The sequence below is a fragment of the Neomonachus schauinslandi genome, chromosome 5, assembly GCF_002201575.2.
Source record: "Neomonachus schauinslandi chromosome 5, ASM220157v2, whole genome shotgun sequence".
Taxonomy (NCBI): domain Eukaryota; kingdom Metazoa; phylum Chordata; class Mammalia; order Carnivora; family Phocidae; genus Neomonachus; species Neomonachus schauinslandi.
The window spans coordinates 12,099,959-12,127,924 of NC_058407.1; the positions used below are offsets into that span (position 1 = coordinate 12,099,959).

Below are 27,966 nucleotides of genomic sequence, written 5' to 3' on the forward strand. Positions count from 1 at the left end.
GCGGGACTTGATCCCAGGACCCTGGGATCCTGACCTGAGCCGAAGGCAGACGCTTAATGACTGAGCCACCCAGGCGCCCTCTTCTTTTTTTAAAGGTAACCTTTCTCTCGAAGACCAGGAAGAAAAAGGATAAGTAATTATGGGCAAGAAAATTGGAAAACATTTAAGGAAAAAATGTAAGGTTGTGTGGGTGTGTGAGAATATGTGTGTATACATATATATTTTTTCCCTTCTCTGCCCCACTCTTCTCTAGCTAGAATGAGATTTTTTTTTTTTAATTTCAGGAAAAATTGCATAATTTTCAGATCTAGCTGTTTCTTTCAGTTAGTTGAGCCATAAAATACTGAATTTATAGCTGTTATCTTATTAAGATCTTAGGTGTACTCTTCTGAAAATTGGTAATTGATGTGGTTTTTAGATATGTGTATTGAAGAAGCAGTAGCAGTAATAATATAATGCCTCTGCCCTGCTCTTCCTTATTGAAATAGAAATTTGCTTATTGGAATAGAAATTTGCTCATTTGTTTATATACACATACATGATGTGCTGGGAATTTCAAAAATATACATTTTATTATTTTATTATTATTTTTTAAAGATTTTATTTATTTATTTGACAGAGAGATACACAAGCAGGGGGAGTGGGAGGGGGAGAAGGAGGCTTCCTGTTGAGCAGGACCCTGGGATCATGACCTGAGCCAAAGGCAGACGCTTAACGACTGAGCCACTCAGGTGCCCCAAAAATATACATTTTAGATTCTACTTTATTAAAGTTTCTTGAGGAAAACATACGAGAATATTTTCATGATACTTGAACTAGGACATAAATACTAACTATAAAGGAAAAAAAAAGATTGTCTACATTAAAATTAGGAATATGTATTCATTAAAAGACACCATTAAGAAAGTAAAAAAGGCAAACCACAGAATTTAGGAAAAGATAATTTGCAATACAGTATCTAGCTGGTATCCAGAATATATAAATAAATAACTCCTACAAATCAATATATAAAAGAAGTCCTGTAAGTCTTAGAATAACCCAGTAAAAAAATGGGCAAAAGATTTGAATAGATACTTCACAAAAGGTGATAACCAAATGCCCAAAAAGTAGTCAACATCATTAATCATCAGAGTAAAGCAAATAACCACAGTGAGATCCTACTACACTAACTCCAGAATGGCTAAAATGAAAAAGGTGGACATCAAGCGTTAGTGAGATTGTTCAGCATCAGGAACACTCATGTACTGCTAGTGGGAAGGTAAGTTGGTACAAGTTTGGAAAACTGGCATTTGGCAGTATCTGCCAAAGTGTGCCCAATAATTAGCAGTTCTACTCTGGTATACACCCAACAGAAATGTGTACATTATGTGGCACCAAAAGACATGGATAAGAAGCTTTTTTAGTAGTAGCCCCAAGCTGGACATAACACAAATGCCTTTCAGTATTACTGAAATGTTTTTCAATAAATGATGATGTATTTATACAATGGAATACTCTACAGTGATGACAGTGGATGGAACTATTGCTCTATTCAACAAATGGATTAGTTTCACAAATATAATGTGGAGTGTAAGAAGCCAGCACAAAAGAGTATATAATGTGTGTTTGATTCCATTTATATAAAGTTCAGAAACAGGCAGAATGAATTTATGGTGTTGATTAAAGTCATTGTGGGCTGATAAGAGTGACTTTGGACATGCATGAGCTGGACTTCTAGAGTGCTGATAGTGTTAGCGTTCTATTTTTTTTTTCCCCTAGATGCTTGTTACATGGCTAGGTTCACTTTGAGGAAATTCATTGTCCATTGCCCATATCTATGTATATATGGTCACTTCAGTAAGAAGTTTGCTTAAAAATTAGATTCTACTTTTTGTACAGTGATTGCTGCAGCTGATAGATAGCTTTTCCCCTCCTGCATGTACTAATCCTTTGCCTGTCAAAGCTGGTGGAGTATGGGTGTGTACATACATTTATGTGTTTATATGTTAGAGCCATTGTATGGGCGTGAAGATGCTTCTTTTACTTACCTAAGTTTCCTTGTCACATATTCAACACACTAAGTTTCAAACATCAGTGGGAAAGGAAAATTGGTGAATAAACTGCACCAATGAGTTTTCAAACCAGTTCTGAGAAGAATGAGGGAACTTTGCCTCATAGGGCAGCAAATTTGGATTTTGCTCTGTAGACAGAAGAACCTCTCCATTAAAGGTTCTCAGCTACTAAAGACTTCATTTTCAGAAGGATGCACCTCATTTGGACCTTTCTTTTTTCAAATTGAGATATAGTTGATACATAACATTATATTAGCTTCAAATGGACAACATAATGATTCAATACATATTGTGAAATGATCACCGCAGTAAGTCTGCTTAACATCCATCACCATACATAGTTAAACATTTTTTTTTCTTGTGATGAGAACTTTTAAGATCTACTCTCTTAGCAGGGTGCCTGGCTGGCTCAGTTGGTGGAGCATGCGACTCTTGATCTTGCGGTTGTGAGTTCACGCCCCATGATGGGCATAAAGTTTACTTAATAAAAAAATAAAAATAAAAAATAAACTTTAAAAAAAATCTACTCTTAGCAATTTTCAAATATATAGTATAGGATTATTAAGTCTTGTCCCCATGCTGTACATTACATCTTCATGTCTTATTTATTTTATAACTGGAAGTTTGTGCCTTTGGACCACCTTCGTCCATTTTGCCCACTCCCCATACCCCACTTCTGGTAACCACCAATCTATTTTCTGTGTCTATCAGTTTGCTTCTCCCCCGCCTCCCTTCCGGTTTCACATGTAAGTGAGATCATATGGTATTTGTCTTTCTCTGTCTTATTTCGCTTAGCCTAATGCCCTCAAGGTCCATTCATGTTGTTGAAAACAGCAGGATTTCCTTCTTTTTATGGCTGAATAATATTCCATTGTGTGTATGTATGTGTATATATATATATATATACCACTTGAGGTTGTTCAGTTTTATTCTGAGAATATTGATGGGTATGTATATATATATACATACACACACATTTTCTTTATCTACTCACCTATCAATGGGTACTTAGATTGTGTCTTTGTCTTGGCTATTACAAATAGTGCGGCAGTGAACATGGGGCTGCAGGCATCTTTTTGAATCCATGTTTTTGTTTTCTTCAGATAAATACCCAGAAGTAGAATTGCTGGATCATATGTTGGTTCGATTTTTAATTTTTTTTTTTTTAATTTTATTTATTTATTTGAGAGAGAGAGAATGAGAGAGAACACATGAGAGGGGGGAGGGTCAGAGGGAGAAGCAGACTCCCTGCCGAGCAGGGAGCCCGATGTGGGACTCGATCCAGGGACTCCAGGATCATGACCTGAGCTGAAGGCAGTCGCTTAACCAACTGAGCCACCCAGGCGCCCCTCGATTTTTAATTTTTTGAGGAACCTCCATACTGTTTCCCATAGCAGCTGAACAAATTTAGATTCCTACCAACAGTGCACTAGGGTTCCGTTTTCTCCACATTCTCACTAGCACTTGTTATTTCTTATCTTTTTGATAATAGCCATTCTAGCAGATGTGAGGTAATATCTCATTGTAGTTTTGATTTACATTTTCCTGATGATTAGCGATGTTGAGCACCTTTTCATGTACCTGTTTGCCATCTGTATTTCTTCTTTGAAAAAATGTCTGTTCACGTCCTCTGCACATTTTCTAATTGGATTGTTTGTTGTTTTGCTTTTGAGTTGTAGGAGTTCTTTATATATTTTGGATATTTACCCCTTATCAGATAAATGACTTGCATATATTTTCTCCCATTCTGTAGGTTGCCATTTCATTTTGTTGGTGATTTCCTTTGCTCTGCAGAAGCTTTTTATTAACCTTTATTTTTATCATGGGAACTATAAAGAGAAGAACTCTCCACATGGAAATCCCCTCCCCTGAAAAGGAAGTCTAACTCCAAGTAAGGCATTGTAGGAAAATCCAACCTGGATGAGGTAGAATATCTAAAGATGTTGCCTTGCCTTCTCTCAACTGGGCCATATCTCTTAATTCTTAACCTGGCTTTAGCAAAATACTTAAAAATACTTGAAAGTTCTCCTAAGTTTGCTATGTTGTCTTAGGATCATACCTTTGTAAATCTTTGCTCCCCCTGGAAGGCTCTCACCTGCTTCATTTACCTAAGTGAACTCCTGGAGCTCATTTTTTGGGACACCTTCTAGAGTTAGCCATTTCCTCTTCTGTACTCTAACTGTACCTGTATACACCTCTGCTGCATCACATATTATACTGAAGTCTGTTTACTTGTCCTCCAGTGCTAGCCTTTCAAGACTATCAACTGGCATGTGGTAGGTACACAGTAAATATTAAAAGAAAAGATGAACAGTTGGGCATGTTTTCTGAAAGACAATAGTTAGCTTTCTAAAGAATAAAAGCCAATTATAATATTTGACATCAGTAGATATATGTTTAAAAATTTTTTTCAGAAGAAGTGTTACTTTGCATTAACTTCTTAAAACCAGGGGTGTGGATTTACAACAGGGTGCATATTGTGGCAGTAGGAGAGAGTGATGCTAACTGGTTCACGTGGGTAACAGACACATGACCTTGGCCTCTTTTAGCGTGGTTCTCTAATCAGCTGATTTAATTTTAGTGGAGTCTCTGGAGAAATACTTTGAAATGCTCTGGTTCTATATGCAGAACTTAGAAATCATAAATCCAGTGTATAGATCCTGACTGCATTCGGGTTATGGATTAAAACCAGCAGCATTAGGACACTATGACTAGACCAGTGTAGGTATTATGAGAGTGATGATTTTGTTCATCTCAAATATTATAAAATTAAATTCCAGAATATGTTATCTGAAGTTTTGTCATTTCACTTCAGCATGTAATTTCTCAAGCCAGTTTTAACTTAAAAAGATCTGAATAGAATCATTGCCATTTGTCCAAAGTTTAGAATAATAGGATTAGAATAATAAATTAGTAAGTATTGAGCTCCTGCTTAGGGTTTAATACTTTTGGGACTATGTGAAAAGTATAATTTTGATCTTAATGTCAGGCAACATATTGATGATACATTTTATTGATGACTTAAGAAAACACAGATACAAAATGATTTTTAAATGTTCCTTTCCAACCCCAACTGTCTATAAATAGGAGGCCAAGTAGAAAAAGCAGAGGCTTTGGACTCCAGCAGATCTGGGTTAGAATATTGGCTTTTTAAAAAATTAAAGAATGTATTATATAACCTTGGTCGTGCTGACATCCCTGGAACTCTTGTTTCCCTGTTTGCAAAGTGAGGTAAGAAGGTATACCACTTGAGGTTGTTCGGTTTTATTCTGAGAATGAATGACAAGTCCTGTAAAACTTCCCCGACACATCATAAGGGCACCTAATGCTCGCATGAACGAAATGAGCAGGTAAATAGAGCTGTGTTTGCAGTGGCCCACTTAGCCCAGGCCATTGTGGGTGGATTTCATAACGATCACTAGCATGAACCAAGCTCAGTAATGGATTTGATGGGCAACTTGGACACTGTGCTGCATCTTCCCATTGTAGCGTAAGGTGATTGACCTTCTGTTTGATTTTAAGAGTGTAAAAAGGTCTATCTGAAGAGAGCTCATCATAGCCTGTGGAACAATCTGACCTCAGGAAGGTGTACACAGCAAGGGTTTCACACACAGGTGGCTTGTTAGGAGTCCGGAAGGGGTGAGAGAGGAAAGCACAGATCTCAAGGATGGGCTACTCCTTCTCCCTCTCCTTCCCCTGGAATGTGAGTTTCAATTATTTAGCAAATATTGCATCCTTTGCTGTTTTTCACAGCAGTTTTGTAAAGCCTATTCTGGATGCTTGTCTGTTAACTGGTGGGCATTTTGACTTTGCTAAATGTTCCAAATTGTTTAAATTCTGTTCTGGGTAAATGACTATTTTTTATTATACAAAATCATTTTCTTTTCCTGTCTATTTTTTCACTGCAGAATTGGTACCCTGGAGCTGAGTCTTTGCCCTGCAAACCAAAAATATAATTTTCCCGGGTGTGTCTTATTTTAATCCACTCCCTTTCATACTTCAAGGCTCTGACCTGCTTGGAGCCTTTCCTACTTGGTCACAATTGATGCTTTGTCCTTTGGAGTCATACAGGACCTAGGCACTGGGTTGATTCCATGTTGAGCTATCAAATATGGCTCTGAGAAAAAATTAGTATCCTAGAATGGGCAGTGGGCAGCTGAGCTGGAAAATGAAGCCCTGGCTCCTATTTAGTCATCATTTAGGGAGAGTGAGCAGCAAGTTCAAAATCAGAGTTAGAATTAAGCAGAGAACAAGTAGGGCTAGCTCCCAAATTGAGTACCAGTCACACATCGGCTGGTGTATGAGGTGACTACAACTGAATTTTACCAGAAGTAGACACTGTTGGGGGAACTGTCTGTGGTTCAAGAAATTACCCATATTTTGTGGTATATATATGCTCGTGAAAGGATCATTTTCTAGAAGTTCATGTTCTTCCTCTGGGGCTTATTAATTTCTGTTAATATCCACAGGAATTTCACTACTAATGATGTCAGCTTACTCTCTATTTATTCAGTCCCTTTGGCCCAGGGACTTAAACTACTTTACATTAATTTTGTCAGTAATTCTTACAACATCCCTGTGTGGGAGCTGCTTTTAGATGAGGGATGTGAGAATTTACTCCAGTTTCCATAGCAGGTCAGTCCCTGGGATGGGAAATTGGTATCAGGATTTGTGGTTCCAGGCTTAGTGTGTTTCCCCTGGTGGAGGGAATAATACCCAGCAAATAGCAAGAGAATCCGGTTTTAAGAGTTGAGAGATTTCTGCCTTTAGGCATGGAGTTCCCAGTCCTTGGCTCGGGATGGAAGGAAGCAGAAGTCTGATGCTCAGCACATGAAATGTCCCAACTATTTTTTTGACTGGTGCATACTTTTATTTTTGTTCTCTTTTTTCCCCCTCTCTCCTGGGAGGAGAGGTGGGTGTAAGAATTTTCTGTGTGTACTAACCTTATATGTGGGTCAGTCCAGCTATTTTGATGCTCAGCAGATATTGCCATTGGGCTTTTGGGTTGGGGGCAAGGAGGTGAAGCAACCACTTCAGGGTGGGGTTGAGAGGAGAGAGAAATGCAGGAAGGACGACGGTTCTCTGTATTTTCTTAGTCATAGGACTCTGAATCCCAAGTAGCTAAATTTAGCTCAGGTTCCTGTTGAAAGCATCATTTTTTGGGGGGGCGGGTGGTGGGGGGAAACGGAAAACCTTTTTGTGTATCCTGCTCCATGAAGCCAATAGGGAAGCAGGAGGAGGTAAGGTTGCCATGGAGATGGTAGCTGTGTGCAAGGGGAGAGCAGCAGGGTTTAGAATTCCAGGAAGGAAGAGAGAGTGATGTCATCAGATTCCATGGACCAGCCCAGGAACCCCTGTGAGGTTGGTGGGGAGTTGGGTGTGTGTGGGGGGTGGTGGAGTGGGAGTTTGTGCAGGGAAATTGTGACTTCAGTAAGGTGTGGGGAGTCCAGTTCAAGCAGAGAGGTTGGTTGTGTGGAATTGTGCTGATCTGCATTAATGCCTGCTTTTTAAAAATCTGTAAATCATTCTGAATTTGCAGAATATTTTCTTTGTTGAAAAAGGATGTATTCGTTTAATGAAGGAGCTAATCTAGATATAGAAATAATATCTTCTTATAGTTATATTCCCTGTAGTATTTGTGTGTGCCTTTATTCCTTGTATGTGAGGGTATTTGTGCACACATTTTGAATATGTAGTTGCCTTTGTATGATGCCTTTTATGGTGCTGCATGCAGCTAAATGCTTCATTAATGCCTGATTATCGTATTTATTTTTCTGTGGTTGGGAGTGTATAAATAAACGCACTTTTTATGTAAAAAAAGAAATCTGAAAGAGAATCAGAACAGTTGCTTTTGCAGCAGAAAGGAGAACTGCATGCCCCAAGACAGTCATTCTGAACATACGCTGCGTGTTTGTCTTGCTAGTGAAGGGCAAATGTGTTTCTTTTGGAATGACTGAGAGGCTCTCTCTTTAAAAAAAATAAATAAATAACAGAATCTGTGCATCCAAATGAGTACTGCCCTTCAAAATAGTTGCTTTGGCTGTGGTGATACAGACATTGCGCAAAACATAAAGAACTCTCATTTGGAATCAGCTACAGAGATGAGAGATAAGGAAAACATTTTCAATACCTAATTTTACCTGAATTTTTTTATTAAAATACCTTGTTGAGCTGAGGCTAGGTTTCTTTGAATTGGCTTTTCCTGATCTTGGGTTGTCAGAAAATCAAATCGATGCGCAAATGACAAGCTTTTATCCCCGTTAAAGATATTTCAAGTCACAGATGGAGGTTCTGAAGGTATTTTCAGTTGCAGATAAAGAGCTCTCTTAGGTTGTTTCATTTAGCAGTGGCAATGTTTCGAATGATGGCAGCATCTGAGAATAAGAGCAAAACCTTCCTAGGGCGACATCTTTTGAGGTGACCCATTGGATTTATTTGTTCAAGAGTGTCTGTTGATATTACCATTGGGTAATGTGGGAAGCAGCATTATGTGGTGTGTGTGAGGGCATAGGCTCTTTGGAATCAGATTGGCTAAATCTTGAACAAACCCTGTTTTGCTACTCCCTGACTGACCTTGGACAAGTGGCAAGTGACAGTCCCGGGGTGTGTTGGTTTCCTCATGTGTAAGTATGTTGGTTTCCTCATGCATAAGCACCTCATGGTGCTTCAGGGTAAATAAGCTAATGTGTAGGGCACTTAGACATTTGCTGTGTTCTCAATCGATGCTTACTTTAGTTATTATCATTAATAATTATACATTTCTTTGAGTTACAGAATTATGAGGTAGAAGGTCCCATACACCGCTGAATGTCTAGAAGTGAGAAGAAAGGGCGGCAGTGATCTATAGTTTTTAAATGATTCCCAGATGATTCTTCTGATGGTCAGCCAGGTTTGGGGACCACTGAGCATAATCTATTTTGAGAATGGTCCAAGCACCAGAAGCTTCATCATTTCCTGGCAGCTTGGTAGAAATGCAGAATCTCAGGTGCTCCCCGCAAACCCCACCAAATCAGAGTCTGCATTTTTAACAAGATAACCCTACGGTGACCTATATGCCTGTTAAAATATAAGAAACACTGCTTTTCTTCTATCAGTGGGAATAATTGGACGATAACTACGTGTTAGAGGTGAATTATCTTTCAATTATTCCTGTTGGTAGAAGAGAAACAGTCTAGCTAAGTTGTATAGATGAGTATGCACTTTACCTCCCCTGCTGCTTGGCCAAGGGGTGAATGCTTTTCTGGACTGAGTTACTGTGTGCCATGTAATGGAAGAGCAGAATTATGATTGTGGCTCTGGCTCTACCATCAGCTAGCTGTTTGGCCTTGGTCCAGTCATTTAACCCCTCTGCTGTCTCAGCCTCTTCACCTGGTAATGGAAGTAATCCCTAGACCATGAAATAATGTGATAAGGTATCTAGCACATTACAGTGTCTGCATGCGTTAGTGCCTTCCCCCACCCCTTCAACCTTCCAGTAATCTGGATGTAGTTCTGTCCCCTCAGAAAGGGCCATCAGTCATGACCTAATACCATCCTCCCTGTGTAGGTTCCTTGCCTCTTGCCCATCTCCCAACTATCTTGAGCATCTAATTGTACTACAGAAAACTGTACGGATAGTTTTCTTTGCTACTTTTTTCTATGAGGGGCCTTTTACTTAATGGAGACTGTTATCCAAGAGGGCTGGAAGAAGAACTATAGGAGTTGAGTAGTTGAGCTGGTATAGGAGTCAAGGTGTGGTGAGATCTGAGAGAGGCAGCTCTTTTATGAATTCCTAATAGTTGACCATATGTTTAAAACAGTTATGTTTGTGCTTTTTAAAAAAATGTTATGGGGGCACCTGGTGGGCTCAGTCATTTAAGTGTCCAACTCTTGATCTCCACTCAAGTCTTGATCTGCGCTCAAGTCTTGATCTCAGGGTCATGAGTTCAAGCTCCACACCCAGCATGGAGGGTACTTAAAAAAAAAAATGGAATAGAAAAAAGTCCATAAATTCAGATGGTTTCACTTGAGGTCTTACTAGATCAGTTCCAAGCAAGAATTAACATGGCAATTATCAGAAGATCATTGAATTGACAAGTAATGAGCATTATTTTTTTCCGATCAGGGAATTAATACAGTAAGAGGAAGTTCATAGACTTGCTCTGGGGACACCAGAAATAGATGGCAAAGAGCTTAAGTCAGAGGATCGGCAGTAGTGGCCAGTAGGGCATTGGAAGCAACAGCAGGAGCAGGAGATAGGTCCATTTCACTCAGTCATCCAGGTGTTAGGGGACTGAGGGATACGGCAGAATTGTGAACTCAAAGCATGTAATAAAAATTGTTAAAATAGCTGTCCTCTGTAGGGTAGGTACACTTCTAGGTGCTTTCTATACGTTATGCTTAATCTTAACGTCCCTGCAATCTATAGGTATGGTACAGATTAGAAAGGTTGAGTAACTTGCCTCAGTCACTCTCCTAATAAGCAGCAGAGCTGCTTTGACATTATGTTGAATAGCAGTGTGAGTGATGAGACTGTTACAGAAGCTAAGTTGAAATAGCCAATGTACACCAGTTAAATAAAATTTATTTTGTTTATGTTGACCTTTTTAGTGAAGGTGTTAATTTAAACTAAGACTATGATATTCAACATGTTTGCCTATCGTAGAGGGATTTTTTGAATGTTGCAGAATTATCCTTTTGGAATATATTTCCTTTATACCCTGAGGCTAATTAAGAGCCATCTTTTTTTAAATGCCAAAGCTTGTGAAGTCTTCAGTTCATGGAAACACGAGTTTGAATTAAATATCACAACATAAACTAATTTGTTAGTGGTTATCAATTGGGGCATATTTAACCATAATAAGTATTTGCATAATCATGGCTATTATTTCATTCTGATCCAAATGCAGATAATTATCAATGATTGCATAAAGTGAATTTCATATTCTTAGATAGCTTCCTAATTAGTTGAAAGAACCCCAAATTTGCAGTTGGAAGACTTGGGTTCTTTGCCCCTTTTTTGTTGTTTACTGCCTGTGAGACCTTGTACATGTCACTTCATCTTAAGAAGCTGAACTTGAGTTTCTCTTATCAAACAAAAATAATGGTCTCTATTTAGCAGGATTGTTATGAATAAGAGGATGTGTTTGATACAAGTTCTGCACATCACTGACTGTAATCATGAGAAAGCTATTTAAAGCCTTCTGCTACTTTGGTTTTCTTACCTGTAAGGTCTGTTTGGTCTGTTTATGTGTATGAGTGTGGGGTGAGGTGAGGAGAGTGCAGATAAGGGAGCTGGATTAGAATTAGATGGTCTCTGTGTGGTTCCCTCAAGACCTGTGTTCCTATAATTGTCAGACCTGCCTATGTTTTGTGGGTGATGAAGTGTTATGTACAAATAATGCATTGTTTCTCATTCTCATTGTCCTTTAGCTTGATATCCTCTTAAGGAACAGGTACTGTACATGTCACTTTGCATGTATTATCTCAGTTAATCTTTGTAACAACCCTGTGAGGTAGTTGGTGTTGTTTGGAAGGGGAAGAATTTGAGGCTCAGAGATGAACTAACATTTCATCATCATGGACATTTAAGTGTCAGGGACATAGGTCAGTGTGATACCAACAACTGTACTTCCCTTTCTGCACCTTACTTAGCATAGAATTATTTGTGACATGTCAAAGCTAGGAAGTATTTATGGACTTATTATACCACAGACAAATTGCTTCTTAGGCCTATTATATAGTATTTTTTTTTTTTTTTTTGCTAACCTGTGATGTATCTAGTATCATTGGGAGAATATACAAATGTGTAAGATGTAGTTTGAGAGCGTACGATCTCATAGGCATATACATAATACATTTAGAAATCAGTCTGTGGCAGAATAAAGTCAAAGTCAGTAAATGCTGTAGTTATTTTAAGAAGGGAGTAGTTAGTATGGGCTAGAGGTTGTTTTGCAAGCTTTTTTTGAATATGACCCACAATCCATTTTATGTGACAACCTAGTATATAAATATTTATATGTACATATGTGACTAAAACAAGTTTCATTAAATAATTCTTACCCTTACTAAATGTACTTGATTCTTTCTTTTTAAAAATTCTATTGTAGTCTAGTCTAGTGATTCTTAAAAGTATGGCCAGTGGAACCCTCAGGGTGCTTTTTTTTTTAAGATTTTATTTACTTCTTTGACAGAGAGAGAGAGCCAGAGAGCACAAGCGGAGGGAATGGCAGAGGGAGAGGGAGAAGTAGGCTCCCCGCTGAGCAGGGAGCCCAAGGTAGGGCTCCATCCCAGGACCTTGGGGTCATGACCTGAGCTGAAGGCAGATGCTTAACCAACTGAGCCACCTGTGTGCCCCCTCAAGGCATTTTTTTTAAGAGGGTCTTAAAGGTCAGAACTATTTTTATAATCACACTAAGATACCATTTTCCTTTTCCACTGTGATGATATTTGCGCTGATGTTGCATAAGCAGTGATGGGTAGAACTGCTGACACCCTAGCAAGAATCAAGGCAGTGGGACAGATTGTACTTGTAGTCATATTCTTCACCAGAGAATGGTGAAGAAGGAAAAAAAGCCAATTTCACTTAAGAATGTTCCTATGAAGCAGTAAAAATTATTACCATTATTAAATCTCCACCTTGATTATGCATCTTTTTAGTGTTCTATGTGGCAAAGTGGGTAGTACATGTAAGGCATTTTTGCCTACTGAGTATGAGTGTTATCTCAAGGAGAAACACTTTTGTGATTGTTTGAGTTGCCAGCTGAACTAGCCACTTTTTTCATGGAACACCATTTTGCTTAAAAATCAAATTGACTGGCTATTGTTATTTAGACTTGGGTATTTGACAGACATTTTATTAAAAATGAAGTGAGCCTGTTTAAAAGAAAACAATGACAGTATTTGGTATCAATGATAAAATTTGAGCTTTCAAGGAAAATTCTGATTGAAATTAGAATTTCAGAAAACATGTGTCCTGGACAGTGGGCTTGACAGCTCTAGTACTTAGACTTTTCCGATGATAGTGATGGTGTTATTAGTGAATGTGAATTTTTTTGGTATTATGTAATGGAATATGTCAACATTTAGAAGATCTTATAACTTAGTGAACCAGTATTTTATAAATGAACAATGCATAATGTTATTAATTTAACATTAATAGGTAAAAATCTATTTACATTAATCTATTTACATTAATAGGTAAAAAAAACAGTAATAGGTAAAAATCCATTCAAAATGTAAGACAGACCAATGGATTTTGATACAACAGAATATGAAGAAGGCTATTATAATACTCCTACCTTTTTTTTAAAGTAGGCTCCATGCCCAGCGTGGAGCCCAACACAGGGCTTGAACTCATGACCCTGAGATCAAGACCTGAGCTGAGATCAAGAGTCAGACGCCTAACTGAGCCACCCAGGCACCCCAATACTCCTACCTTTTCCAAATACGTATCTATGGAAGACCAGATTTTCTTATATTTCAACCAAAATAACATAATACCACAGATTGAATGCAGAAGCAGATAGGACATTCTAGCCATCTTCTTTTAAGTTGAATGTGAAAGATACTTGCAAAAATGTAAAACATGAAACTATTCTCATTAAATTTTCTTTTTGTTTTATTAAATGTAGTTAATTTTCAGAAAATATTTTTATGTTAGTGTAATGGTTTACTATTGTTGTTTTAAAATGAATTGACAAATATTTAAAAAAATTACTCAGTTTTAGTTTTTAATAGGCAAATACCAATACTTACAACCCACATAAAAATTCTTTGGAAGCTTTCATAATTTTTAAGACAGTAAAAGGATCCTAAGACCAAAAGTTTGAGAATTGCTACTTTTTTTTTTTTAAATAATGATTGACACATCTTCAATATGTCATGAATGGTCTTGACCCGCAGCTTGAAAAAGTACTGAGCTCTAGCTCACGTACAGGATTTGCCTTGTGAAGGGAGGTAGGACTTTGGGTAGATTCTAGGACTTTGCTAGATTTTACCTAAGTTGAATTGATGTGGGAGAACACCCTAAGATGTGAAGTAAATTGAGTAGAGTTTTTATCTGGAAATAGCTATTTGCAATCATCCTGCAAACCCCATTCAAATCTTGTCTTCTGTGAGTTCCCCTTGTGATTTCTTCATGCCTTTCTCACTCCATTATCAACCGTGTACACTTGTTCCCTCTGGGCCTCATATTTATATTTTATTGAATGATTCATGTTGTATTTATTTACATGCCTCTCTCTCTTACCAGACTATGAGTTCCTTAAGAGAAGCATTGGTAACCTTTCTGTTTTTACCATGGTACCAGACCCATGAAAGTCACTTAGTAAATGTTTGTTGAAAGAATAAATGGGGAGGAAAAAGGAATGACCAGGTGAGGCCAGATTTAGGATGTTTGGAGCTTGATCATGTAAGCAGTGGAGGGCCATTAGCATGGGAGTGATATGGATGGCGTTTTATGAAATTAAGCCTGGCCCTGGTAAGAAAATTGGGAAGAGGTGGATGGAGGCTGCTGGACCAGCCAAAAAACTGTTATAGTAATTTAGGCTTAAGTCAGGTGACCCCGGCCTTAAAAGCATTAAGGTGAATGCTTTTGTCATAGCTAATGAAAGACATATATCCTTGAGGAATATTTACAAAAACATAAACACAATAATACCCATGCTACCGAACATTTATTGCATACTTATAATATCCTGAATACTGTATTAAGGCCTCAGGGTGTATTATCTCATTTAATCTCCACAGCATCCTTGAGAGGTTATTTCCATTTTTTTTGTTGTTGTTATTTCCATTGTTTGATGGTTAAGTAAAAATAAAACCTGTTCATTGTTGAAAAATTAGAAAATACAGATAGGCAGAAGAAAAATAATGTGTATCAATCATAAATCCAAACTCAACACCAAAACATATAATCACTTAACATTTTGGGATATATCCTTTTAGACTTAAAAAAAAGGTGTGTCCATGTGCTATATATATGCTTGCACGTAAGGAAACCCTGAATATAAGGCTTTGTGCTGTTTCCCTATTGAAAGGACAGGCTAGGGGCGCCTGGGTGGCTCAGTCGTTACGCGTCTGCCTTCCGCTCAGGTCATGCTTGCAGGGTCCTGGGATCGAGCCCCGCATCGGGCTCCTTGCTCAGCAGGAGGCCTGCTTCTCCCTCTCCCACTCCCCCTGCTTGTGTTCCCTCTCTCGCTGTCTCTCTGTCAAATAAATAAATAAAATCTTAAAAAAAAAAAAGAAAGGACAGGCTAACCTAATATGTAGACCTAAATATGTAAACTTTCAGGGATGTTGATGAAACAGGCAAATGTCTCTAAAATGTTAATTTTGTTTATTCATCCATATCTAAAATAATACACAAAATTATCTAAGTAGAAACATTGTCTTCTGTGGTTCTTCTGTACGTACTCTGCTGCATCAGTATCTGTATCGTTGCTTACAACCATTTGAAGTCTTCAGATAATTTTCTAGGTCATATGTTGAGATACAGCACTCTCACATCTATTATAGCTGCAGATGATTTTATTTCAAGCTTTAAGTATCCATTCAGATGACATCAGGAAGTTTGGTTTTCTTTATTTACACCATATTGTATACTGCATTGCTTAAAAAATTGTTTTTATTGAGATGAAATTCACCTAAAATTAACCTTTTTAAAGTGAACAGTTTGGTGGTACTGATTACATTTACAGTGTTGTGTAGCAGCCACCCCTGTCTATTTCCAAACATTTTCATCACCCCCAGAAGAGCTCCATACCCAGTAAGCAGTCACCCTCCATTTCCCCTTCTCCTCATCTCCTGACAGCCACCAGTCTGCTTTCTGCCTCTATGAATTTACCTATTCTGCACATTTCATATAAATGGAATCATACAATCTGTGACTTTTTGTGTCTGGCTCCTTTCACTTAGCATCATGTTTTCAAGGTTCATCCATATTGTAGCATGTACCAGTACTTTATTTCTTTTTATAGCTGAATCCTATTCCTTTGTATATATATACCACAATTTGTTTATCTGTTCGTTAGTGGGTGAACATTTGTATTGCTTCCATCTCTTAGTTGTTCTGCATAGTGCTGTGATGAACCTGTGTGTACAAGTATTTGTTTGAGTATCTGTTTTCGGTTCTTTTGGGAATATACCTAGGAGTGGAATTGCTGAGCCATATGGTAGCTCTATATTTAACTTTTTGAGGAACCCCCAAACTGTTTTCTACAGCAGCTGTACCATTTTATATTCCTACCAGCAGTGTACAAGGGTTTGTCAATTTATTTTTAATGAGGGACACAATAAGATGGGAAAAGTAAAGAGAAAATATGTGTGGCCTTTGAGTTTATTAGAGCTTTGTATCTCAGATTTTGCCTGATGGACTTATTAAATATTTAGCATCACTTCAGCACTAAGAATGAAATTTAGCTTAGGGAAATGTGTCTAATCTATTTTAAGTGGTAACAGACTAAGAAGTGAAGATAGGAGAAGTGAGAGAAGGGAAATTTACATAGACTTAAAATTCCTTGAAGGCAGAGGACCTATTCATCTTTGTGTCCTCTGCATTTAGTAAAATGCTTGGCATGTCATAGGTTGTGTTGCGGGTCCCCAAGATGGTCCTAGGTCCAGCGATTCACTAGGATGTACAGAACTCAACATACAGTTAATACACATGGCTCGTAGTCATTGTCATGGCTGTGAATTATAACAGTGAAAGGCTATAAAGCAGAATCAGCAATAGGAAAGAGTGCATGGGGGTGAAGTCCAGAAGAAATCAGGCTCAAGCTTCCAAGAGTTCTCTCCCAGTGGAGTCACACAGGATGTGCTTACTTTCTTCAGCGGCAAATTGTGACAATGTTGTCTACCAGGGAAGCTCATTAGAGACATAGTGCTGAGATTTTTCTTTTTGGAGGGTAAGTGGGAAGGGTTGTTCACAGAGGGACCTCTACCTACTATATACCCCAAATCCAGACTCTCAGAAGGAAATGTTCAGCATAAACCATATTGTTTGCACAGTTTAGGCATGGTGTGCCACTTTTTTTTTTTTATCAGTTCTGCTGATCCTCTCCCAAAAGGAAATCTAAGTTCTCAGACACCAGCCAAGGCCAGCCTTGCAAGCTGCCCTTTCTAAGGCATGGCAGTCAAGGCTTCTATATTCTTTTCCTCTGTCTAGGTGTTTTAATTCCTTAAGTGTTGCTAGGTTCTGTGAAGAAAACTATAAATGCCATAGTAGAGAACCAGCAGGCACTTCCGTGTGAGACAGACCTGGATTTGTATTATTGTAGGCAAATTGCATAGTTTTCTGAGCCTCATTTTCTTACTATAGAGAGATGTATCGTAGAGTTTAATGAGAATACCAAGTAATAATGTATAAAAAACACTAAGCATAATGTCTGCCCTGTGTATAGTAAGTGGCTGTTAGCATTTTGTTTCAGCTCACCTGTATTAAGAAGTAAAGAGAGCTCAAAAGAATAGCAGATGTAATATAATAGCAGGTATAATATGGTGTAATAATATGATATATGATATATGATAAAATATCACTGATATAATTAATATATAATAGCAATTACCCCTTGGGCTGAGATAAAGCACCCGAAGACAGAGCTGTCCTTCCCTCCCCCCATCACCTGCACCAGGGGCCGAGATCTAGACATTATTGGAGAGGGCACAGCTGTGGCTCTCTGAGTGGGAGAGCTCTCTGAGTCCCTGTGATGCCAGACCTGCAGAACTTGTTGGAAATCTGCCTTTTAAAAAGTTGCCCGAAATCTACCTTTGAGGGTATAGGTTTTCTCTGCCATCTGAAAGTAGAACATTCCTATGAAATGTTTTTTAAGCCTACATGGAGTAAAATGAGGAAGTGATTACCATTAATATAGATGGAAAAAAATTTGAGCATTTCTAGACCCCCAAAATAACTTCTCTTAGATGTTTTTGATACCTTCGGACACATCTTGCTAGCTGATGCACAAAATAGAGAGAAAGCACAGCTGCTCCTGGATACCGTTCAGAGATAGGTGGCTTGATGCTGTGATGCTGAGTGTGGTTTCTTGGGAAGGAGCTTGGTTGTGCCACGGTAGCTGCTGGAGGTGGGTGCTACCTCTGTCATGGCTTGCTACAAAACTGTCACTGAGCACTTTGCACTTTTTGCCTTTCTTTGTGAAAGCAAAAATCCTCTTTGGATTTCTTTCTGTTAGCAAAACCAGATACTAATGTAGGTTTTTCTTTAAAGCGAAGTGGTGTAAGACAAACTTTCGAAAGGAAGGGGACATCTGTCCTGACTGAGGAAGGCTGTTCACAGGCAGTTGTCTTACCAGACCTACTCGGCTGTATCCCAGCCCAAAGGGGGTTACTAGGGGAAGGTACTGGCAGCTCGGTGCTGCTGCTTGCTGTTATATGCTTCAGGAGCCGGGAAGGAGGAAAACCCCTTGTCTTGTGAGAAACTGCTGAGAAGGCACATTGGGACCTGGAAGCAAAATGCGTTCCCCCTAGAGTGTATTTTCTGTGCCCTCCACCGACACAACTTGACATCGTGCATGCCATCAAAGGAAAAGTACTTAAAAGGCCCAGATCCATTTTCACAGAGCAGGCAAAAAGGGTGAATGTGGAGCTGAGAGTCAGCTAATGGATAACCAGTTTATGGGTAGAATGCCTATTTAATTACAGATGCTTAGAAACCAGGAAGAAGATGGCAAATAGAGATCTGAGGAACTTCAAATATAAGTAAGCCACATGCAGAAAACCCTGAATTTGGACCCTTGCCTTATGCCATATACAAAAATTAACTCAGAATGGATCTAAGACCTAAACGAAGGTCTAGAACTATAAAACTCTAAGAAGAAAACATAGGGATAAATCTTCATGACCTTGGATTTGGCAGTAGATTCTTGGGTGTGATACTAAAAGCACAGATTTAAAAAAACAGATAAATTAACTTCATGAAAATGAAAATCTTTTGTGCATCAAAGGATGCATACCATCAACTGAATGGAAAAGTAGCCCCACATGGGAGAAAATATTTATAAATCCTATATCTAGTAAGGGATATCCTTTAAATATCCAAAATATTTAAAGAACTCCTGCAACTCAACAACAAAAAAACAGGTTCTAGGTTGTTTCATGGAAGGTGTCTTTGCCACAGGTATTTCTGCTGCATAACTAATTGTAAGACAATTTTGCAGTAAAAGGTAAAAAAATAACTGGTTGACTGTTTTGACAGTTGTTTTCATCAAGTGGTTGACAGTTGGGTTTTATTTCTCTATTGACATAGTACTCCCATTTTTATATTATATAAATCTTTGCCCTCCTATGGTCCATATACTGGCAAAGAGTTTTGAACCCCTTATTTCCCATAGAACTTTGTAATGTCTGTCAGCAAACATGTGACAGGATGACAAGAACTAACAGTGTAGAATAGAAGGCTTTCACAATGCAATACAAAGCCTAGTTATAAATAGACACCCTAGTATTTGGAAACTGATACCTCTCTTAATGAAGGAAGAAATTTTAGTGAAAAAAGGAAAAGTGAAATGCTGAACAAGGAGACCAATCAGGAGGCAAAAACAAAGTATAATTCTATGAATGAAAGACTATGAAGACAAATGATTAGGTATAATCCACAAAATGAAGTAAGTTATTTGAATTCTATTGCTGTGAATCTACATGATACATTTCAAATGTATTCAAGTATTTTGTACTTCCCAATAGTTGTTTTAATTTTATTATTCATTTTTCATGTTTCATTATGTCCTTTTTGATGAATGTCCCTCTTTTGTGAATTTATCTTTTATGGCAAGATTGCTTTATGGCCACTTACTTATGCAGTGAAAATGTTCACAGAAAAAAATGCTTGTGGCAAAATAGCTTATGTGGTGAAAATACCAGACATGAAAGAAACAACCTGATTAAAAAATTGGCAAAGGACTTGAATAGACATTTCTCCAAAGAAGATATACAGATGCCCAGTAAGCACTTGGAATGATGCTCAATATCACTAATCATAGGGGCAATGCAAATCAAGATGACAATGAAATAATAGTTCACACTCACTATAATGGCTATTGTGAGAAACAAACAAAAACAAGAAAATAAATGTTGGCGAGGATGTGGAGAAATCAGAATCCTTGTGTATTGCTGGAGGGAATGTAAAATGGGGCAGCTGTGGAGGAAAGGGGTATACAATGCCTCAAAATGTTAAACATAGAATTACCAGTAATCCAGCCATTCTGCTTCTGCATGTATACCCACAGAACTGAAAGCAGGGACTCCAGTAGATGTTTGTATACCCATGTTCCTAGTAGCATTATTCATAGTAGCCAAAAGGTGGAAGTAGACCAGTCTAATGAACGGATGAATGATTAAACAAAATGGGGTTTGTCCATACAGTGGAATATTATTCAGCCTTAAAAAGAAGGAAATTCTGACTTAGGCTACAATGTGGATGAACTTTGAAGACATTATGGTAAATAAAATAAGCCGGTGGCAAAAGGATATGATTCCACTTAGATGAAGTACCTAAAGTAGTCAAATTTATAGAGAGAAAACAGAATGGTGGTTGCCAGGGGGAAGGGGAGAATGGGGAGTTTATAATGACTATGGAGTTTCAGTTGGAGTTGTGGAGATGGCGTGGTGAGGGTCACAACAGTGTGAATGTACTTTATGCCACAGAACTGTACACTTAAAAATGGTTGAAATGGTAAATTTTATACTATTTGTATGTAAACAGAATTTTTTTTAAAAGGAAAAAAATAGAAACTGCTGAAGAATATTTATAGTATGATCTCAAATCTTAGTACTGGGAGGGGTAGATTAAAGTAGAATTTTATTTATTATTAATGTACTTCAAAATATAATTTGGTTATCATGATTAGATTTTAATTAAAAAAAATAAAGGAAATTTAAGAACTGGAAGTGTTAGCCGATCAGGAATTGATCCTAGCAGAGTGGCCTGCTTAGCTATATGAAGCATATATAAGTCATGAAAGGCCAAGTTGCTTTGGTCTCCTTAGAGCTAATTTCATTGGTTTCTCTCATTGACTGATGGAATGGATTCACAACATGACTAATTTTTTTTTATATTAAAGTTTTTTTAAATTATTTTTTTATTATTATGTTATGTTAATCACCGTACATTACATCATTAATTTTTGATGTAGTGTTCCATGATTCATTGTTTGCATATAACACCCAGTGCTCCATGCAGAACGTGCCCTCCTTAATACCCATCACCAGGCTAACCCATCCCCCCACCCCCCTCCTCTCTAGAACCCTCAGTTTGTTTTTCAGAGTCCATAGTCTCTCATGGTTTGTGTCCCCCTCTGATTTCCCCCCCTTATTCTTCCCCTCCTGCTATCTTCTTTTTTTTTTTTTAACATATAATGTATTATTTGTTTCAGAGGTACAGGTCTGTGATTCAACAGTCTTACACAATTCACAGCGCTCACCAGAGCACATACCCTCCCCACTGTCTATCACCCAGGCACCCCATCCCTCCCAACCCCCCCCACTCTAGCAACCCTCGGTTTGTTTCCTGCGATTAAGAATTCCTCATATCAGTGAGGTCATATGATACATGTCTTTCTCTGATTGACTTATTTCGCTCAGCATAACACCCTTCAGTTCCATCCATGTCATTGCAAATGGCAAGGTTTCATTCCTTTTGATGGCTGCATAATATTCCATTGTATATATATACCACATCTTCTTTATCCATTCATCTGTCGATGGACATCTTGGCTCTTTCCATAGTTCGGCTATTGTGGACATTGCTGCTATAAACATCGGGATGCACATATCCCTTCGGATCCCTACATTTATATCTTTGGGGTAAATACCCAGTGGTGCAATTGCTGGATCGTATGGTAGTTATATTTTCAACTTTTTGAGGAACCTCCATACTGTTTTCCAGAGTGGCTGCACCAGCTTGCATTCCCACCAACAGTGTAGGAGGGTTCCCCTTTCTCTGCTTCCCCACCAACATCTGTCGTTTCCTGACTTAATTTTAGCCATTCTGACTGGTGTGAGGTGATATCTCATTGAGGTTTTGATTTGGATTTCCCTGATGCCGAGCGATGTTGAGCACTTTTTCATGTGTCTGTTGGCCATTTGGCTGTCTTCTTTGGGAAAATGTCTGTTCATGTCTTCTACCCATTTCTTGATTGGATCATTTGTTCTTCAGGTGTTGAGTTTGATAAGTTCTTTATAGATTTTGGATACTAGCCCTTTATCTGATATGTCATTTGCAAATACCTTCTCCCATTCTTTCGGTTGTCTTTTGGTTTTGTTGACTGTTTCTTTTGCTGTGCAAAAGCTTTTTATCTTGATGAAATCCCAATAGTTCATTTTTGCCCTTGCTTCCCTTGCCTTTGGTGATGTTTCTAGGAAGAAGTTGCTGCGGCTGAGGTGGAAGAGGTTGCTGCCTGTGTTCTCCTTTAGGATTTTGATGGACTCCTGTCTCACATTTAGGTCTTTCAACCATTTTGAGTCTATTTTTGTGTGTGGTGTAAGGAAATGGTCCAGTTTCATTCTTCTGCATGTCGCTGTCCAATTTTCCCAACACCATTTGTTGAAGAGACTGTCTTTTTTCCATTGGACATTCTTTCCTGCTTTGTCGAAGATTAGTTGACCATAGAGTTGAGGGTCCATTTCTGGGCTCTCTATTCTGTTCCATTGATCTATGTGTCTGTTTTTGTGCCAGTACCATACTGTCTTGATGATGACAGCTTTGTAATAGAGCTTGAAGTCCAGAATTGTGATGCCACCAGCTTTGCTTTTCTTTTTCAACATTCCTCTGGCTATGCGGGGTCTTTCCTGGTTCCATACAAATTTTAGGATTATTTGTTCCATTTCTTTGAAAAAAGTGGATGGTATTTTGATGGGGATTGCATTGAATGTGTAGATTACTGTAGGTAGCATTGACATCTTCACAATATTTGTTCTTCGAATCCATGAGCATGGAACATTTTTCCATTTCTTTATGTCTTCCTCAATTTCTTTCATGAGTATTTTATAGTTTTCTGAGTACAGATTCTTTGCTTCTTTGGTTAGATTTATTCCTAGGTATCTTTTTTTTTTTTTTTTTAATTTTATTTATTTGACAGAGAGAGACACAGCGAGAGAGGGAACACAAGCAGGGGGAGTGGGAGAGGGAGAAGCAGGCTTTCCGCTGAGCCCGACGTGGGGCTCACTCCCAGGACTCTGGGATCATGACCTGAGCTGAAGGCAGACGCTTAACGACTGAGCCACCCAGGCGCCCCTATTCCTAGGTATCTTATGGTTTTGGGTGCAACTGTAAATGGGATCAACTCCTTAATTTCTCTTTCTTCTGTCTTGTTGTTGGTGTATAGGAATGCCACTGATTTCTGTGCATTGATTTTATATCCTGCCACTTTACTGAATTCCTGTATGAGTTCTAGCAATTTTGGGGTGGAGTCTTTTGGGTTTTCCACATAAAGTATCATATCATCTGCAAAGAGTGAGAGTTTGACTTCTTCTTTGCTGATTTGGATGCCTCTTATTTCTTTTTGTTGTCTGATTGCTGAGGCTAGGACTTCTAGTACTATGTTGAATAGCAGTGGTGATAGTGGACATCCCTGCCATGTTCCTGACCTTAGGGGGAAAGCTCTCAGTTTTTCCCCATTGAGAATGATATTCGCTGTGGGTTTTTCATAGATGGCTTTTATGATATTGAGGTATGTACCCTCTATCCCTGTACTCTGAAGAGTTTTGATCAAGAAAGGATGTTTTCTTTGTCACATGCTTTTTCTGCATCTATTGAGAGGATCATATGGTTTTTATTCTTTCTTTTATTAATGTATTGTATCACATTGATTTGCGGATGTTGAAGCAACCTTGCAGCCCAGGGATAAATCCCACTTGGTCGTGGTGAATAATCCTTTTAATGTACTGTTGTATCCTTTTGGCTAGTATTTTGCATCCATGTTCATCAAGGATATTGGTCTGTAATTCTCCTTTTTGATGGGGTCTTTGTCTGGTTTGGGGATCAAGGTAATGGTGGCCTCATAAAACGAGTTTGGAAGTTTTCCTTCCATTTCTATTTTTTGGAACAGTTTCAGAAGAATAGGTATTAATTCTTCTTTAAATGTTTGTTAGAATTCCCCTGGGAAGCCATCTGGCCCTGAGCTTTTGTTTTTTGGGAGATTTTTTGATGACTGCTTCAATTTCCTTAGTGGTTATAGGTCTGTTCAGGTTTTCTGTTTCTTCCTGGTTCAGTTTTGGTAGTTGATACATCTCTAGGAATGCATCCATTTCTTCCAGATTATCTAATTTGCTGGCATAGGTTGCTTGTAATACGTTCTTATAATTGTTTGTATTTCTTTGGTGTTGGTTGTGATCTCTCCTCTTTCATTCATGATTTTATTTATTTGGGTCATTTTTCTTTTTGATAAGTCTGGCCAGGGGTTTATCAATCTTGTTAATTCTTTCAAAGAACCAGCTCCTAGTTTCGTTGATCTGTTCTACTGTTCTATTTCATTGATTTCTGCTCTGATTATTATTTCTCTTCTCTTGCTGGGTTTAGGCTTTATTTGCTGTTCTTTCTCCAGCACCTTTAGGTGTAGGGTTAGGTTGTGTACTTGAGACCTTTCTTTTTTCTTGAGAAAGGCTTGTATTGCTATATACTTTCCTCTTAGGACTGCCTTTGCTGCATCCCAAAGATTTTGAACTGTTGTGTTTTCATTCTCATTTGTTTCCATGAATTTTTTAAATTCTTCTTTAATTTCCTGGTTGACCCATTCATTCTTTAGTAGGATGCTCTTTAGCCTCCATGTATTTGAGTTCTTTCTGACTTTCCTCTTGTGAGTGAGTTCTAGTTTCAAAGCATTGTGGTCTGAAAATATGCAGGGAATGATCCCAATCTTTTGGTACCAGTTGAGACCTGATTTGTGACCTAGGATGTGATCGATTCTGGAGAATGTTCCATGGGCACTAGAGAAGAATGTGTATTCTGTTGCTTGGGGATGTAATGTTCTGAATATATCTGTGAGGTCCATTTGGTCCAGTGTGTCATTTAAAGTCTTTATTTCCTTGTTGATCTTTTGCTTAGATGATCTGTCCATTTCAGTGAGGGGGGGGGTAAAGTCCCCCACTATTATTGAATTGTTGTCGATGTGTTTCTTTGTTTCTGTTATTAATTGCCATATATAACTGGCTGCTCCCATGTTAGGGGCATAGATATTTACAATTGTTAGATCTTCTTGTTGGATAGACCCTTTAAGTATGACATAGTGTCCTTCCTCATCTCTTATTACAGTCTTTGGTTTAAAATCTAATTGGTCTGATATAAGGATTGCCACCCCAGCTTTCTTTTGGTGTCCATTAGCATGGGAAATGGTTTTCCACCCCTTCACTTTCAATCTGGGGGTGTCTTTGGGTCTAAAATGAGTCTCTTGCAGACAGCATATCGATGGGTCTTGTTTTTTATCCAATCTGATAGCCTGTGTCTTTTGACTGGGGCATTTAGCCCATTTACATTCAGGGTAACTGAAAGCTATGAATTTAGTGCCATTGTGTTGCCTGTAAGGTGACTGTTACTGTATATTGTCTGTGTTCCTTTCTGGTCTGTGTTGCTTTTAGGCTCTTTCTTTGCTTAGAGGACCCCTTTCAAGATTTCTTGTAGGGCTGGTTTTGTGTTTGCAAATTCCTTTAGTTTTTGTTTGTCCTGGAAGCTTTTTATCTCTCCTTCTATTTTCAATGACAGCCTAGTTGGATATAGTATTCTTGGCTGCATTTTTTTCTCATTTAGTGCTCTGAATATATCATGCCAGTCCCCCTTTCTGGCCTGCCAGGTCTCTGTGGATAGGTCTGTTGCCAATCTAATGTTTCTACCATTGTAGGTTACATATCTCTTCTCCCGAGCTGCTTTCAGGATTTTCTCTTTGTCTCTGAGACTCGTAAGTTTTACTATTAGATGTCGGGGTGTTGACTTATTTTTATTGATTTTGAGGGGGGTTCTCTGTGCCTCCTGGATTTTGATGCCTGTTTCCTTCCCCAAATTAGGGAAGTTCTCTGCTATAATTTGCTCCAATATACCTTCTGTCCCTCTCTCTCTTTCTTCTTCTTCTGGGATCCCAATTATTCTAATGTTGTTTCATCTTATGGTATCACTTTTCTCTCCAATTCTGCCCTCGTGATCCAGTAGTTGTTTATCTCTCTTTTTCTCAGCTTCTTTTTTTCCCATCATTTGGTCTTCTATATCACTAATTCTCTCTTCTGCCTCATTTATCCTAACAGTTAGAGCCTCCATTTTTTATTGCACCTCATTAATAGCCATTTTGATTTTGACTTGGTTAGATTTTAGTTCTTGTATTTCTCCAGAAAGGGTTTCTCTACATGCTTTTTTTCAAGCCCAGCTAACATCTTTAAAATCATCACTCTGAACTCTAGTTCCGACATCTTACTAATGTCTGTATTGATTAGGTCCCTGGCAGATGGTATTGCCTCTTGTTCTTTTTGTTGAGGTGATTTTTTCTGTCTTGTCATTTTGAACATGACTAATTTTTATCTAGTTTTCAAACACCTTCAGTGATGCTGGATGGCCATTTAGCAGTATTTCTAAAGAACTGACTTTAAGCTAAGAAAAATTGAAGGTTAGTTGTTTGGAAATCTGTGACTTTGTAGGAATGAGTCCCACAGATTGGATTTCTCTCTCAAGGCATTTGCAACTGATAGACATGGGGGAGTTCCACACAACTCCTTCACAGCATGTTAAATACTGTGCCGGATAAGCTCTACTACAATTATCTCCTTTAATCATCACAACTTTATGAGGTAGAGTTTATCTATTACACATTCGAGCAAATTGAGGCTCAGAGAGATTAAATGATTTGCCCAGAGTCACAGAGTTAGAATGTGATACAAGCCAGTATTTGAATCTACATCTCTTTCACTCCCAGAGCCCCTGCTTTCTGTATTATATCATGAAAGGAGCTATTTGTATCTGCAATTAGCAGAGTCTGAGGCAAATCAGAGGCAAATCACTTCTGTGATTTGAGAGACAAGAGTTCTCAGCTCTAGGTTCTCTTTTCTGTCTGCTTAATCGAAGTACTTAGGATAGAGCACTTAATCGAAGTACTTAGGATAGAGCACTTCTCTTTGAACCACAGTTTCCTCACCTATAAAGAAAAGGGATTTGATTGGTTATCTTTTTGAAATCTGTCACTGTTATTAAAAAGAAGAAATTTTACTGTGTTCCAGAGGTGGGCTGTGAGGACCCAATCAGTCTCTGTCAGATTTTAACATGAAACATACTACTTATACAAGGGCATTTTTTTTTTTTACCTTAAAAAAAGAAAGGGTGGGGGGTGGTGAATATGACAAAGTACTTTCATCAGTTGTCTTGATCAGGATGTAGAATAAATTACGTTTTATTTTATTGGAGCATGAAAGCTTAGTTTACCAGTTACCAGTAGGACTTATGTTGAGATTATGTTGTTAGATACTACCAGATTCATATCCCTTATAAGATGAAGATCTTATCTCTGGGTACCTTGGACCCTGTATGGCTTGGAAGCAGAATGATACCCTCTGGCTGCTTAGCAATCTCTCTTCCGGAGCCAAAGGTTCCTGTTGTTGGGATTGGATTTTGCATGCAGTAACGTATGGAATTTGGGTACATCTTCAGTTCCTAGGCTGTTCGTACAGCATGTCCGTACTTGAAAAACAGTAACTTTGGCTGAAAAACAAGGTAGTGAAATATCTTGGGAAACTTGATTTGCTTGTTTTTCCAGCCAGTGTTGTTTAAATCAATCTTTCCTTCCGTTGTTAAATGTGTGTAGGGTAATGGGAAGTCCATTTTCAACTGCAAATAAGTTGGTGAAAAATCTGGGCTTGTTACCATTGTCCAAGTTTTGTTTGTAGCAGACAGCTTTGTTTCTGTTTCTTTCTTTTGCTTCTTTTTACTCACCTCTCCCCAAATTGCCTGGTG

General features: G+C 38.3%; 1 protein-coding gene across 6 annotated transcripts in view; it reads left to right on the forward strand.

Annotated features, from left to right (window-relative positions):
- The window catches only part of RBFOX2 (RNA binding fox-1 homolog 2), a 274,381-nt gene that overhangs the window by 58,212 nt on the left and 188,203 nt on the right, over window positions 1–27,966 (forward strand). The window lies entirely within an intron of this gene.